Source organism: Elaeis guineensis, chromosome 7, assembly GCF_000442705.2.
Source record: "Elaeis guineensis isolate ETL-2024a chromosome 7, EG11, whole genome shotgun sequence".
In the NCBI taxonomy this organism is placed as follows: Eukaryota; Viridiplantae; Streptophyta; class Magnoliopsida; order Arecales; family Arecaceae; genus Elaeis; species Elaeis guineensis.
Window position 1 is genome coordinate 94,148,062 of NC_025999.2, and position 12,208 is coordinate 94,160,269.

Genomic DNA, 12,208 nt, shown 5'->3' on the forward strand with positions numbered 1-12,208 from the left:
TTTCTGAATCATCAATCGATCAGAGCAAGTAGGATGCGATCTCCTCTTATCAGGAGTGATCGATCCTATGTTGACCTACTCATAACCTCCATACACATTCTACCATATCTAGAACATCCTGTACATGACTAAGTCATGAATGAGTATGAACAAAAAAATATAGATTCGTATATACAAGGTTCTATAGTAGTCTCATATCAAAGGATTATATGTACAACTCCTACTATAAAAAAATATCTTTTGATGGATAAGTAAATTTCATAAGATGTTTCTTAAGTCGGATCAATTCAGTGAACTCATTCTCTAATGAGCACCTACTTTCTTGTATTAGTATCTCACACAAGTGGCATATGAGATCAGTCACCCTCTCCATCGAACATACATAGGAAGTACTAGTCTATCTAGAATATTGATCTCCTTTTCAATGCTCCTATGACTAGAAATATTCTAAATCAGGATTTTTAAGATTTTAGGTCTCATAGGTATGATCTCATCATAATCTTAAACCTATTACCCTGATTTATGGAGTTCATCATAATCATTACAAAAGTAAGATGCAGCATATGATGAAAAATATCTTTTATTATTTAAAGAGTCAATACATGAGTCTGAAAGATTATAAGAAAAATCCATCAAAATATAAATTTTGTTTGGCTTGTAGGGCATATTCCTTTCACCTTGTCATTGGGTTTTGGCCGCCTGATGTGCTTGTTTGGAGACTTGCACATTGTAGTCCAACAAATTAGATTTCTCGAAGTCTATTTCATGGAAGAGACTATGGGATGAGAAACAACGATCTCCACACTGCCTATGTAATCCTCCTGCAGATTTTCCAAACAAATCTATTCTGAACATGATACAACATTTGTTTGATCATTTTCTTCTATATCTGACTGATTCTTGAGATGATCAATTTTATCATGCTCTAAATTTTTTGAATTTGATCCAACCTCTAGTTAATCAAATTATTTTTATTTCAAATCTTTATTTTTAAATTAATTTTATTTTTTTTAAATTTTTAAAAAAGTCTGAAATCAAAATTTACTCTTTAAATATTTTTTTTGTGATCTCTCGTCTTGTTAGAATTTGAGCAAATGGTTGCAAGAATATTCTATATTTTCTTTGGCTCTTGTATATTTTGAATATAGAAATAATTTTTCTGTATTAATTGAAATTCAAATAATCCGCATCAACTTTTTAGATTCGAATTTCATTTTCTTCTTGTAATCTTATCATTGGAAGTATCTGTTAGCATTATCTTTAACTCATTCAAGATGTCTCATAAATCTTATATTATCAAATAAAATTTGATAATTACATTCTACATTGAATAAAAGATGTCATTCAACTTAAGGAGAGAAGTAATGATAGCAAAAACAACTATATTGATGTTGGTGAGGTCAAGCATATTGAACTTATTGAGAAAGAAGGTAGTAGTATCAATCATGACGATTCATTTCTTAAATTATCAAAATATAAATCGATATACTTGCATCACCATACAACATACTATTGAAGTATACCGAGCTATAAATACATGAATCATCAATAATCAAGTTATTGCTCCCAAAATTACGTTCTAAATAAATCTGATCAAGTTATTGCTCCCAAAATACACTCTCCAATCTCGCGCTAATAGCATGTATAATGGCATGTCACTCAGGTTACTCAATCATGATGATCCAAGATCCATAACAAATACTAAAGAGAAAAATAATATGAAAGAGATGCTGTAAGAAAAAATTTAGAAAGGAGAAAATATATATTTCTTAAAAAAATTGATTAACACAAGAAGGCTCTCTCTCATATTTGACAAAAAAAAAATATTTTTTCTCTCTCTGTCTCTCTTTTCCTGTACTGCTATTGCGGAAGATTTCTGACCGCATACGGATACGACTGGAGTAAGCTAGGGACTACCGGAGTCGCATTCATATAAAACAAGTCCCGACTGGAGTTGGCTCTGGCAAGGTCTCCCCAATGGTCAAGTCAAGAATCTGGCACAACAGAGGAGAAGTAGAAGAAATTGCAAGAGAGCACAGGGTGTATTGAGCACACGCGGAGCGTACCTGAGGATCTCCTTTTTTACTTCTATTTATGGGGGGATTAGTAATGATAAGCCATGCAGATTCTATCACATGTGTCATTGATAGGTAGACTTTTGTCTGGCGTATCGCCAGCAGGAAAAAAGATGTGATTTGGATTGAATAGAAGTATTGACGATGAGTGAGATGACGGTGATATGTCCTGACTTGATGTGCTTTAACCAAAAGTTATAAGTGATCTTTTGACTTGCCTTCAAGAGAATTAGCTGATGTCCGATGTCTGATCTCTCCTCTGATGCTGAAGTCTGGAGACTATTAGAGGTCTGTTATTTAAAAGAATCGGTTAAAGGAGAACCGGCTACCTCATTCGGGTTCGCCAATCCATAGGCTGATGGAGATCAGGTTCGACGGTAGGGGCACAGGCGTCGAAAGATTTACTACAGAGTTCTATTCGGAGGGTCAGCATAATAGAAAGGAACTAGCCTTTTCGAAAAAGTTGTCATAGTAAAGGATTCTCGGTCCAATAAGGAGTAAGGATTGGCCAAAAATTTTTGGGAATAATGCCGCCTTTAGGCCTCCCTTGGCCTTAAACCTGATGTCCAGGTGATTACTTTAAAGTGGATCGGCTAGCACATGGATCGGTAGGGTACTTGAATTGATCATCGAGATTGAGATCGGTACCACAACTTTATCAATGCTCCTCCAAAAAAAGGATAACAGGGCGCTTCTTCATGGTCTCATCATGTCAGATGGCAGAGGATGTACTTAAATGCTCTTGACATTGATCATAAACTCGCTCGGCCGTAGTGGGTCGTGAAAGAGATGGTGAGGCGACGTAGCATATGACCGATGAGCAGAGCGACATGACTAGATGGTGAGATCTGTCAAGTCTACAGGGGGGATTGCTCGACATCTTTCAGCTTGACCCCTGGACAGAGGTCGAAATAGGCATAGTGTCACGCCCCGAACCCAACACCCAGGTCGGATACGTGATGGCCGCACACTCCTTAGAGCAAGCTCTAAAGAATATGCAAGGCCAAATTAAAACATTACAACCTTATCAACCATAATATTTAATTTCAATAATAATTCATAAAACTTGCATAATTACAATTAACATTCCTTCAATCCTTTGATCAGGTATCAACGGTACTCTATCTATGCATCCGCTCACTCACAAATCCATACCATAGTTAACCATGGACATCTTGTAACTCTGAGAAGAAAAAAAAAATGAAGGGGTGTGAGCTTTACAGCCCAGTAAGAATTCTCATATCACACCAATATAATAATATAATATGAAAATAATGATAGGCAATAACACGTAAAAGTCGATGTTCACTGTCCAGAATACTGCAAACATTTATAGATTATCTGTTTTATCAAAAGAGATGCATCATCATATGTTAAATAAGTGAAACAATTTTATTCAACGATTGTTTCATGTCTTATCTTTTCATTTTCTTCTATTATCACATCATCTTTAATCCTTTTCTTTTTCGCTTTAGCTTTAGCTTTGGCTTTGGCTTTGGCTTTGGACTACCAGGATCATGCGACGATCTTTTATTCGGATCGATTTCTGTGATCTTCCTCGGATCGAAATATTCATGATCTTTCTCGGATCAAAGTGGCCATGATCTTTCTCGGATCAAATCATTCATGATCTTTCTCGGATCAGATTCTTCATGATCTTTCTCGGATCATATTCTTCCACACATAAGCCTGTGGGGGCTGTCCCAGGCATAAGCTCCTGGCAAGCTATTCCACATGACAAGGTCAGTCCAAACCATATTTCTCTTTCTTTTTATTTTCATAAAATTATGATATTTAACTTCATTAATCAATTCATCTTTTGTAGTGTAATAAATATGTCATACACATAATCATGCCATCAATCGCTGATACATATGTATTGATATAACATACTCATGCTCAAAATCACATAAATAAATAACAGTGTCTCAGATATAACAAATTCATCGATCTCAAATCCAACGTTGCAAAATCAAGGAGATAAAACCAACGATAAAATAACATATATAATGATGATCATGTACATAGATTCTTATCTTTACCGGTGACTGATCCAAGCACAAAAATTAATGTTCTTCTTTGATTTATAAATTTCTCTAACAAGATATTCCACTCGATATCTTATGCAGACAATCGTATCTCTTCATGACCCTGATCAAATATAAAAATCATATATAGAGAAAATTATCGATAATCGATCCACAGATCGAGGACCTCTCTTCGGATTAACCAAAATTAGGACTTGTCTATGTATCAGGATCCTCCACTGATCCATAAGACTTCTAGAGAAAAAAAATCCATGAAGAAAGAGAAAATTTTAGAGAGAGAAAGTAGAGAGAGAAAATAGAGAGAGAAATCTTCGTATCCTTCAGATGAGGCAGTCATGGTCGGGATCATTAGAGGTCCTATCAGGGTGACTTAACATAAATCAAGTGTTACAAATTTCAAATAGAATCGGACTGGGATCAGATCTACTGCATGAATTTTGGAGCAATCTCAAATCATCATATTTTTATTTCAAATTTATCCTAGGGTCTGTGATGTAATCAGAGAGAGAGTAGAAAGATTCTAGAGAGATAAAATCCATAAAAAGAGAGAAAGATCTAGAGAGATAAAATAGAGAGAGAAAATGTAGAGAGAGAAACTGGAGAGAGAAGGTAGAGAGAGGAGAGAGAAATTTTTTTTCTGTTCTTCTTCTTATTTTATTTTTATTTTTTTTTCTTTCTCTTTTTCCTTTTTTTTTTTTTTCTTTTTCTTTTTTTTTTTTTTCTTTTCTTTTCTTTTTCCTTTTCTTTTCTTTTCTTTTCTTCTTCTTCTTCCTTCTTCCTTCTTCTTTTCTTCTCTTTTCCCGTGGGTTCCTTTGGGCCAAAACAGGGGACCGTGAGGTCTCCTTGTTGGTTGGTCGAGCTCCGACGAGGGGGGCGACATCCACTCGACGGCGACAAAGCAAGGCCGATCGGCGGCGAGATTTAGCCAGCGAGCCAAAGGGTTTTCGAAAAAAAACAGAGGACCGTCCCTATTTTTTTTTATTTTTCGATCGTTGGTCGGTCACCGACGGCCAAAACTTTCAGGGAAGGAAGAGTGAGAGATGAGGGTCCGATTCGAGGATGGTACGCCGCAACCGACGGTGCCGGTGGCCGGAAAAGAGAGGGAAGAGTCCGACCGAAACAGAGCAAAAACAGGGGTCATCTTATTCTTGGATTTTCCGACGATCCTGACGGCCGGCGAGGAGTTTAAAAACATGGAAAGAAAGAGAAGAGGGAGAGGAAGAAAGATTGAACCCTTACCTGAACTCCGGGGGCTTCTTTGACCTTCAATTTCCGACGAACACGAGAAGAGGCTGCCGCGGCTTCTTCGGAGAAAAGAAGAGAAATCGGGCTCGAAGATCACCGGTGGAGGGTCTTGAGAGAGGGAGAGGCTTATTTATAGGGGATACTAGAGTTCTAAAAGGCCTAGAGTTCTTCTCCGATCGGGATTCATCGGAGAAGAAGACTCCTTTCGGGAGTCCTCCTTCCGTCCCTTTTTTTTTTTTATCTGGGTTATTACATTCTCCCCTCCTTAAAATAATTTCGTCCTCGAAATTAAGTTATGTTGTTCTAGATACCTATTTCAAAGTATACATTCTTCATGTCATTCTCAAGCTTACAATAATATCTTATATATTATTTATTTCTCATGATCTTGTTATAACAAAAATTATTTAAAATTTCAAACTCATCCCTTCTTATTGATTTCTCAACTTTTTCAAAGAACCGTAATATTTTAGACTTGTATTAATATACCACCGTTATTTGTCTAATACATTTCACTCGAAATTCATAATTATCTCAGACTACCCTTGATAGAAAATAAATAAAGGTCAAACATCGATCACTCTTCACAATCATCGATTTCTTTCTTCACTTGATCTTCCAACAAATTTTATATATAGACTCTCATTTTAAAAAAAATCTTAATCTTCTATATCAGTTTAAGTAACAATATTAAATTTTTTTAAAAATATGAGATGTATATCAGGACATTCTAAGTTTGAACTAATATCAGAACTATCAAGCTGTTAAAAAACTTGAGATATCTAGAATTTCTTGGCATTATCTACAATGAAGCAACCTACTGACAAGATTATCCGGCTATGATCAGATTAGATCAAAATTTATAGTATCCTTTCATTATCAATAAAATCCTTCCTTATTTGCAACTAATATATTTCATCATAATATCTTTTGATTTTAAAGATTAATATTTCTAATCAATTTAATCTACCATGCTTTTGCTGTACACTCTGATCTTAATTTATCAAATTATATAAGTCTATCAAAGATAAAAATGTCCTCATATGTTAGATCAATCCAGGATAGATCTAACCTTCAAATTTCATATAAGACTTAGGACAAAATTTTAAGTTTCTTTATCTTTACTACCTTTGGGTATAGCATATAAAAATTAAATCTTGATCCACTTTCTATGTTTGAAATCATTGCATAAGTTTCATCACTCTTCAAGAATCCAACATATCTAGAATCAATTGGAGTTAATCTTAGATTTACCTTACAATCATTTAGATAATTTCTAAATCAATCTTGTTTTTTAAAAGAATTAATTCTAACTTGACAAACTAGAAGAACTCAAGCCAGCATCCTTAAGTAGAATCAACTTGATTATTTCTTATAGAACTCCCTTTATTACAATCCTTAATATTAATCAATAAATCCATACAAAATTTTGTCTCTTGTATAAGTCATTCAAAATTTAACACTAACAAGGTGTCTTAATTTAATTTAAAAAAATTCAAACTTTGACATGAATAATTAATATACTTCACCATCTTCAATAATCACAAAAAAAATCTAATCCAAAGATAGTAATATGAATTATTAAAAAGATTTCATCATAACCTGTATATCATTCTCTGACACAATAAATTTTCTTCTTTAATTTAACAATAATATCAAAATACTTTTGAACCACTTAGAAGAGTAAGCTTTTGACTTGAAATTTAATGCAACTTGAAAGATCAAGGAATCATATTTAGAATATGATATTTTGAGTAACCAAAAAATTTCACCAAGATGTGTATCTCATATTCTCATAATAAAATTTAAGTATATATATATATATATTTTTTTTTATCTAAGATTGGGTTTCATATATGACCTCTTATAGGTTCAATACTCAAAAATATTTTTCTCTCATATGATGAAATTTCTTCTTAGACCATACCCTAATTAACTTTCTTTTGATAAGTCCAAAATTCATAATGCTCAGTCAATTATCATCGAAATTAGAAAAAGTATCATGATCTTCGATCATATAAGTTTTATATTTCAAAATCATCTAGTATACTCAACATAACTTATCAATACCTCCCACTTCATTTCAAGATCAACTCTTTCATACTTAGGTCAACCTTACTAATTGAAATCTAAGATATAACTTGTCAATTTTATTATAGTCATCATATACCACTTATACATAAAGTTTCATCATAGTATTTATTGATTCAAATTCCAAATATTAATTCCTTTCTTTTATGTCAATCATGTTCCTTATGATCATAACCTAGGTTTAAATATCACTAAAGTCATAATTTCAAATAATTATAATCTTAAGCTTAAATACCGCTTAAATCATATTCTCTAATGATCATAACCTAAATTGTAATATCATTCTATCACATCCTTAATGATTATAACCTCAGACTCTAATATTATCTATCATACTCTATTGATTATAATCTCAAAGTTTTGATATCACTTATATGACAATCCCTAGTGACCTTAGACTTGGGCCCTAGTACTATTCTATCATATCCTAATCACTTGTATCATTGTCTCCAAATGAACATAACCTAAGCTCTAAGCTCAGATGCCACTCTGTCACATCCTACTGATCTTACATAAAGTTTTGATATCACTTCATAATCTTAGTGATCTTAAACCTAAGCTTTGATATTATTCTATCACATCCTAATTATTTATATCGTAATCTCCAATGATCATAACCTAAGCTCTGATACCATTCTGTCACGCCCCGAACCCAACACCCGGGTCGGATACGTGATGGCCGCACACTCCTTAGAGCAAGCCCTAAAGAATATGCAAGGCCAAATTAAAACATTACAACCTTATCAACCATAATATTTAATTTCAATAATAATTCATAAAACTTGCATAATTACAATTAACATTCCTTCAATCCTCTGATCAGGTATCAACGGTACTCTATCTATGCATCCGCTCACTCACAAATCCATACCATAGTTAACCATGGACATCTTGTAACTCTGAGAAGAAAAAGAAAATGAAGGGGTGTGAGCTTTACAGCCCAGTAAGAATTCTCATATCACACCAATATAATAATATAATCTGAAAATAATGATAGGCAATAACACGTAAAAGTCGATGTTCACTGTCCAGAATACTGCAAACATTTATAGATTATCTGTTTTATCAAAAGAGATGCATCATCATATGTTAAATAAGTGAAACAATTTTATTCAAAGATTGTTTCATGTCTTATCTTTCCATTTTCTTCTATTATCACATCATCTTTAATCCTTTTCTTTTTCGCTTTAGCTTTAGCTTTGGCTTTGGCTTTGGCTTTGGACTACCAGGATCATGCGACGATTTTTTATTCGGATCGATTTCTGTGATCTTCCTCAGATCGAAATATTCATGATCTTTCTCGGATCAAAGTGGTCATGATCTTTCTCGGATCAAATCATTCATGATCTTTCTCGAATCAGATTCTTCATGATCTTTCTCGGATCATATTCTTTCACACATAAGCCTGTGGGGGCTGTCCCAGGCATAAGCTCCTGGCAAGCTATTCCACATGACAAGGTCAGTCCAAACCATATTTCTCTTTCTTTTCATTTTCATAAAATTATGATATTTAACTTCATTAATCAATTCATCTTTTGCAGTGTAATAAATATGTCATACACATAATCATGCCATCAATCGCTGATACATATGTATTGATATAACATACTCATGCTCAAAATCACATAAATAAATAACAATGTCTCAGATATAACAAATTCATCGATCTCAAATCCAACGTTGCAAAATCAAGGAGATAAAACCAACGATAAAATAACATATATAATGATGATCATGTACAGAGATTCTTATCTTTACCGGTGACTGATCCAAGCACAAAAATTAATGTTCTTCTTTGATTTATAAATTTCTCTAACAAGATATTCCACTCGATATCTTATGCAGACAATCGTATCTCTTCATGACCCTGATCAAATATAAAAATCATATATAGAGAAAATTATCGATAATCGATCCACAGATCGAGGACCTCTCTTCGGATTAACCAAAATTAGGACTTGTCTATGTATCAGGATCCTCCACTGATCCATAAGACTTCTAGAGAAAAAAAATCCATGAAGAAAGAGAAAATTCTAGAGAGAAAAAGTAGAGAGAGAAAATGAAGAGAGAAATCTTCGTATCCTTCAGATGAGGCAGTCATAGTCGGGATCATCAGAGGTCCTATCAGGGTGACTTAACATAAATCAAGTGTTACAAATTTCAAATAGAATCGGACTGGGATCAGATCTACTGCATGAATTTCGGAGCAATCTCAAATCATCATATTTTTATTTCAAATTTATCCTAGGGTCTGTGATGTAATCAGAGAGAGAGTAGAAAGATTCTAGAGAGATAAAATCCACAAAAAGAGAGAAAGATCTAGAGAGAAAAAATAGAGAGAGAAAATATAGAGAGAGAAACTAGAGAGAGAAGGTAGAGAGAGGAGAGAGAAATTTTTTTTTTCTCTTCTTCTTCTTATTTTATTTTTTTTTTCTTTCTCTTTTTTCTTTTTTTTTCTTTTCTTTTTCTTTTTTTTTCCTTTTTCTTTTCTTTTTCTTTTTCCTTTTTCTTTTCTTTTCTTTTCTTCTTCTTCTTCCTTCTTCCTTCTTCTTTTCTTCTCTTTTCCCGTGGGTTCCTTTGGGCCAAAACAGGGGACCGTGAGGTCCCTTTGTTGGTTGGTCGGGCTCCGACAAGGGGGGCGACATCCACTCGACGGCGACAAAGCAAGGCCGGTCGGCGGCGAGATTTGGCCAGCGAGCCGAAGGGTTTTCGAAAAAAAACAGAGGTCCGTCCCTATTTTTTTTTATTTTCCGATCGTTGGTCGGTCACCGACGGTCAAAACTTTCAGGGAAGGAAGAGTGAGAGACGAGGGTCCGATTCGGGGATGGAACGCCGCAACCGACGGTGCCGGTGGTCGGAAAAGAGAGGGAAGAGTCCGGCCGAAACAAAGCAAAAACAGGGGTCATCTTATTCTTGGATTTTCCGGCGATCCTGACGGCCGGCGAGGAGTTTAAAAACATGGGAAGAAAGAGAAGAGGGAGAGGAAGAAAGATTGAACCCTTACCTGAACTCCGGGGGCTTCTTTGACCTTCAATTTCCGACGAACACGAGAAGAGGCTGCCGCGGCTTCTTCGGAGAAAAGAAGAGAAATCGGGCTCGAAGATCACCGGTGGAGGGTCTTGAGAGAGGGAGAGGCTTATTTATAGGGGATACTAGAGTTCTAAAAGGCCTAGAGTTCTTCTCCGATCGGGATTCATCGGAGAAGAAGACTCCTTTCGGGAGTCCTCCTTCCGTCCCTTTTTTTTTTTTATCTGGGTTATTACACATAGTGCAGTCGAACCCCTAGAGATCGGCTCCGCTCAATGATTGGCGAAGACGGGCTACATCATTAAAGAAGATTTTTCCCTCCAACAGTTAGTATTATCTCAGTTTCTTCTTCCTATAGGTGCTTCTTTAGAATGTCCAGCTGGCTGATTCCTAGGTCAGTCATCAAGAAAATTCAAACAATACTCAAAGTACATCAAAACTTCTTTCATCATTCTGCGGCGACTAAGGTGTTACCCCCCAACAACTGCAAAAAAGATGCCAAATATTTTTTTTTGAATAGAGCAACATATGAATGGAATGTTTGATTTCTAGGTAGCTTCAAAACCCAATATCTATTAGAAGAAAAAAAAAATAATAACTTCTAAAAGAAATAGTTAAGTAGATTAAAGAATATCTATTCTAAATAGTACAATTATTTTTCTAAATAAAATTATAAATAAAATTTTAGCATAGGTAGGACAAGCAATGCACTTTCAACATGTCCACTCATTGCAAAGCCTATACAGATAATATTGAACTTATCAATGTTATAAAACACCATAGTAACAAGTTCCATCATTGTCGCAGTAACAACGAACAACATGTAATGACTTATCGAATTAGTAATTAAATAATGCAGTCACAACTCTAGCCAGCTAACAGAAGTCCCCATAGAAGAGAATGGGGAGCTGCTCCATGATAGGCTCAAGTAATTGGACGGTGATATGAAGCCCATTGTTTGCCTTGTGCCCTGATTCCACCTTGTACCTCACGGTCTTCAATGGACCATGCATCTTGATACTCACATTGTACATCCCCGCCGAGTACCACGTCAGCAGAGTAACAACAACGTGTGGTTCTTCTTGATGATGAACGCATGAAGATTCTTCTTGCGCTTCTCGACATCTTTTGGGACCTGGGTAGAACTCTCCCGCCGTGCAGCCGGAATTCTTGAATCGCCATGTCTTACACCGCAGCAGAACTGAAGAACGAGACAACATGGCGGCGATCGGTAAAAGACAAGAAACTAAGTCCAAATTAGGACCAGTGATCTCAGGCCTAAAGCACCAGATCTTAGCAAGATCTTTGTCCCGACCAAACTTCTAATGAAGAACCTTTGCACGTAACTTTGGGTCATCATGTGGACTAATGCACCCTCATTAATGGCCATAGCAGGACCATCTTCCATGGGACGTGTCCTTGAGCTCGACCACATGATCCCATTAAATATCATAACCACTTCATGAGGCTTCGATCCCCTAATCAAAACTTCCGCGGCGGAGACGGCACCGGCTAATGCACCCTTCAACATCCGTTAATTATCGTATTTAATTGGCTAAAGGGGCACAGTAACCTTGGATTACGGATACCATCCACGTAGACGACAGAGCTCCCTATCATGTGCAACCTATCATCGAGCTCTGGCAGCCTGATGTGCGAGTTCGGAGATCGACTTGCTCATCACTGTCCAGCAAAATTTCTCATGAACAGTTTCACAGAAAG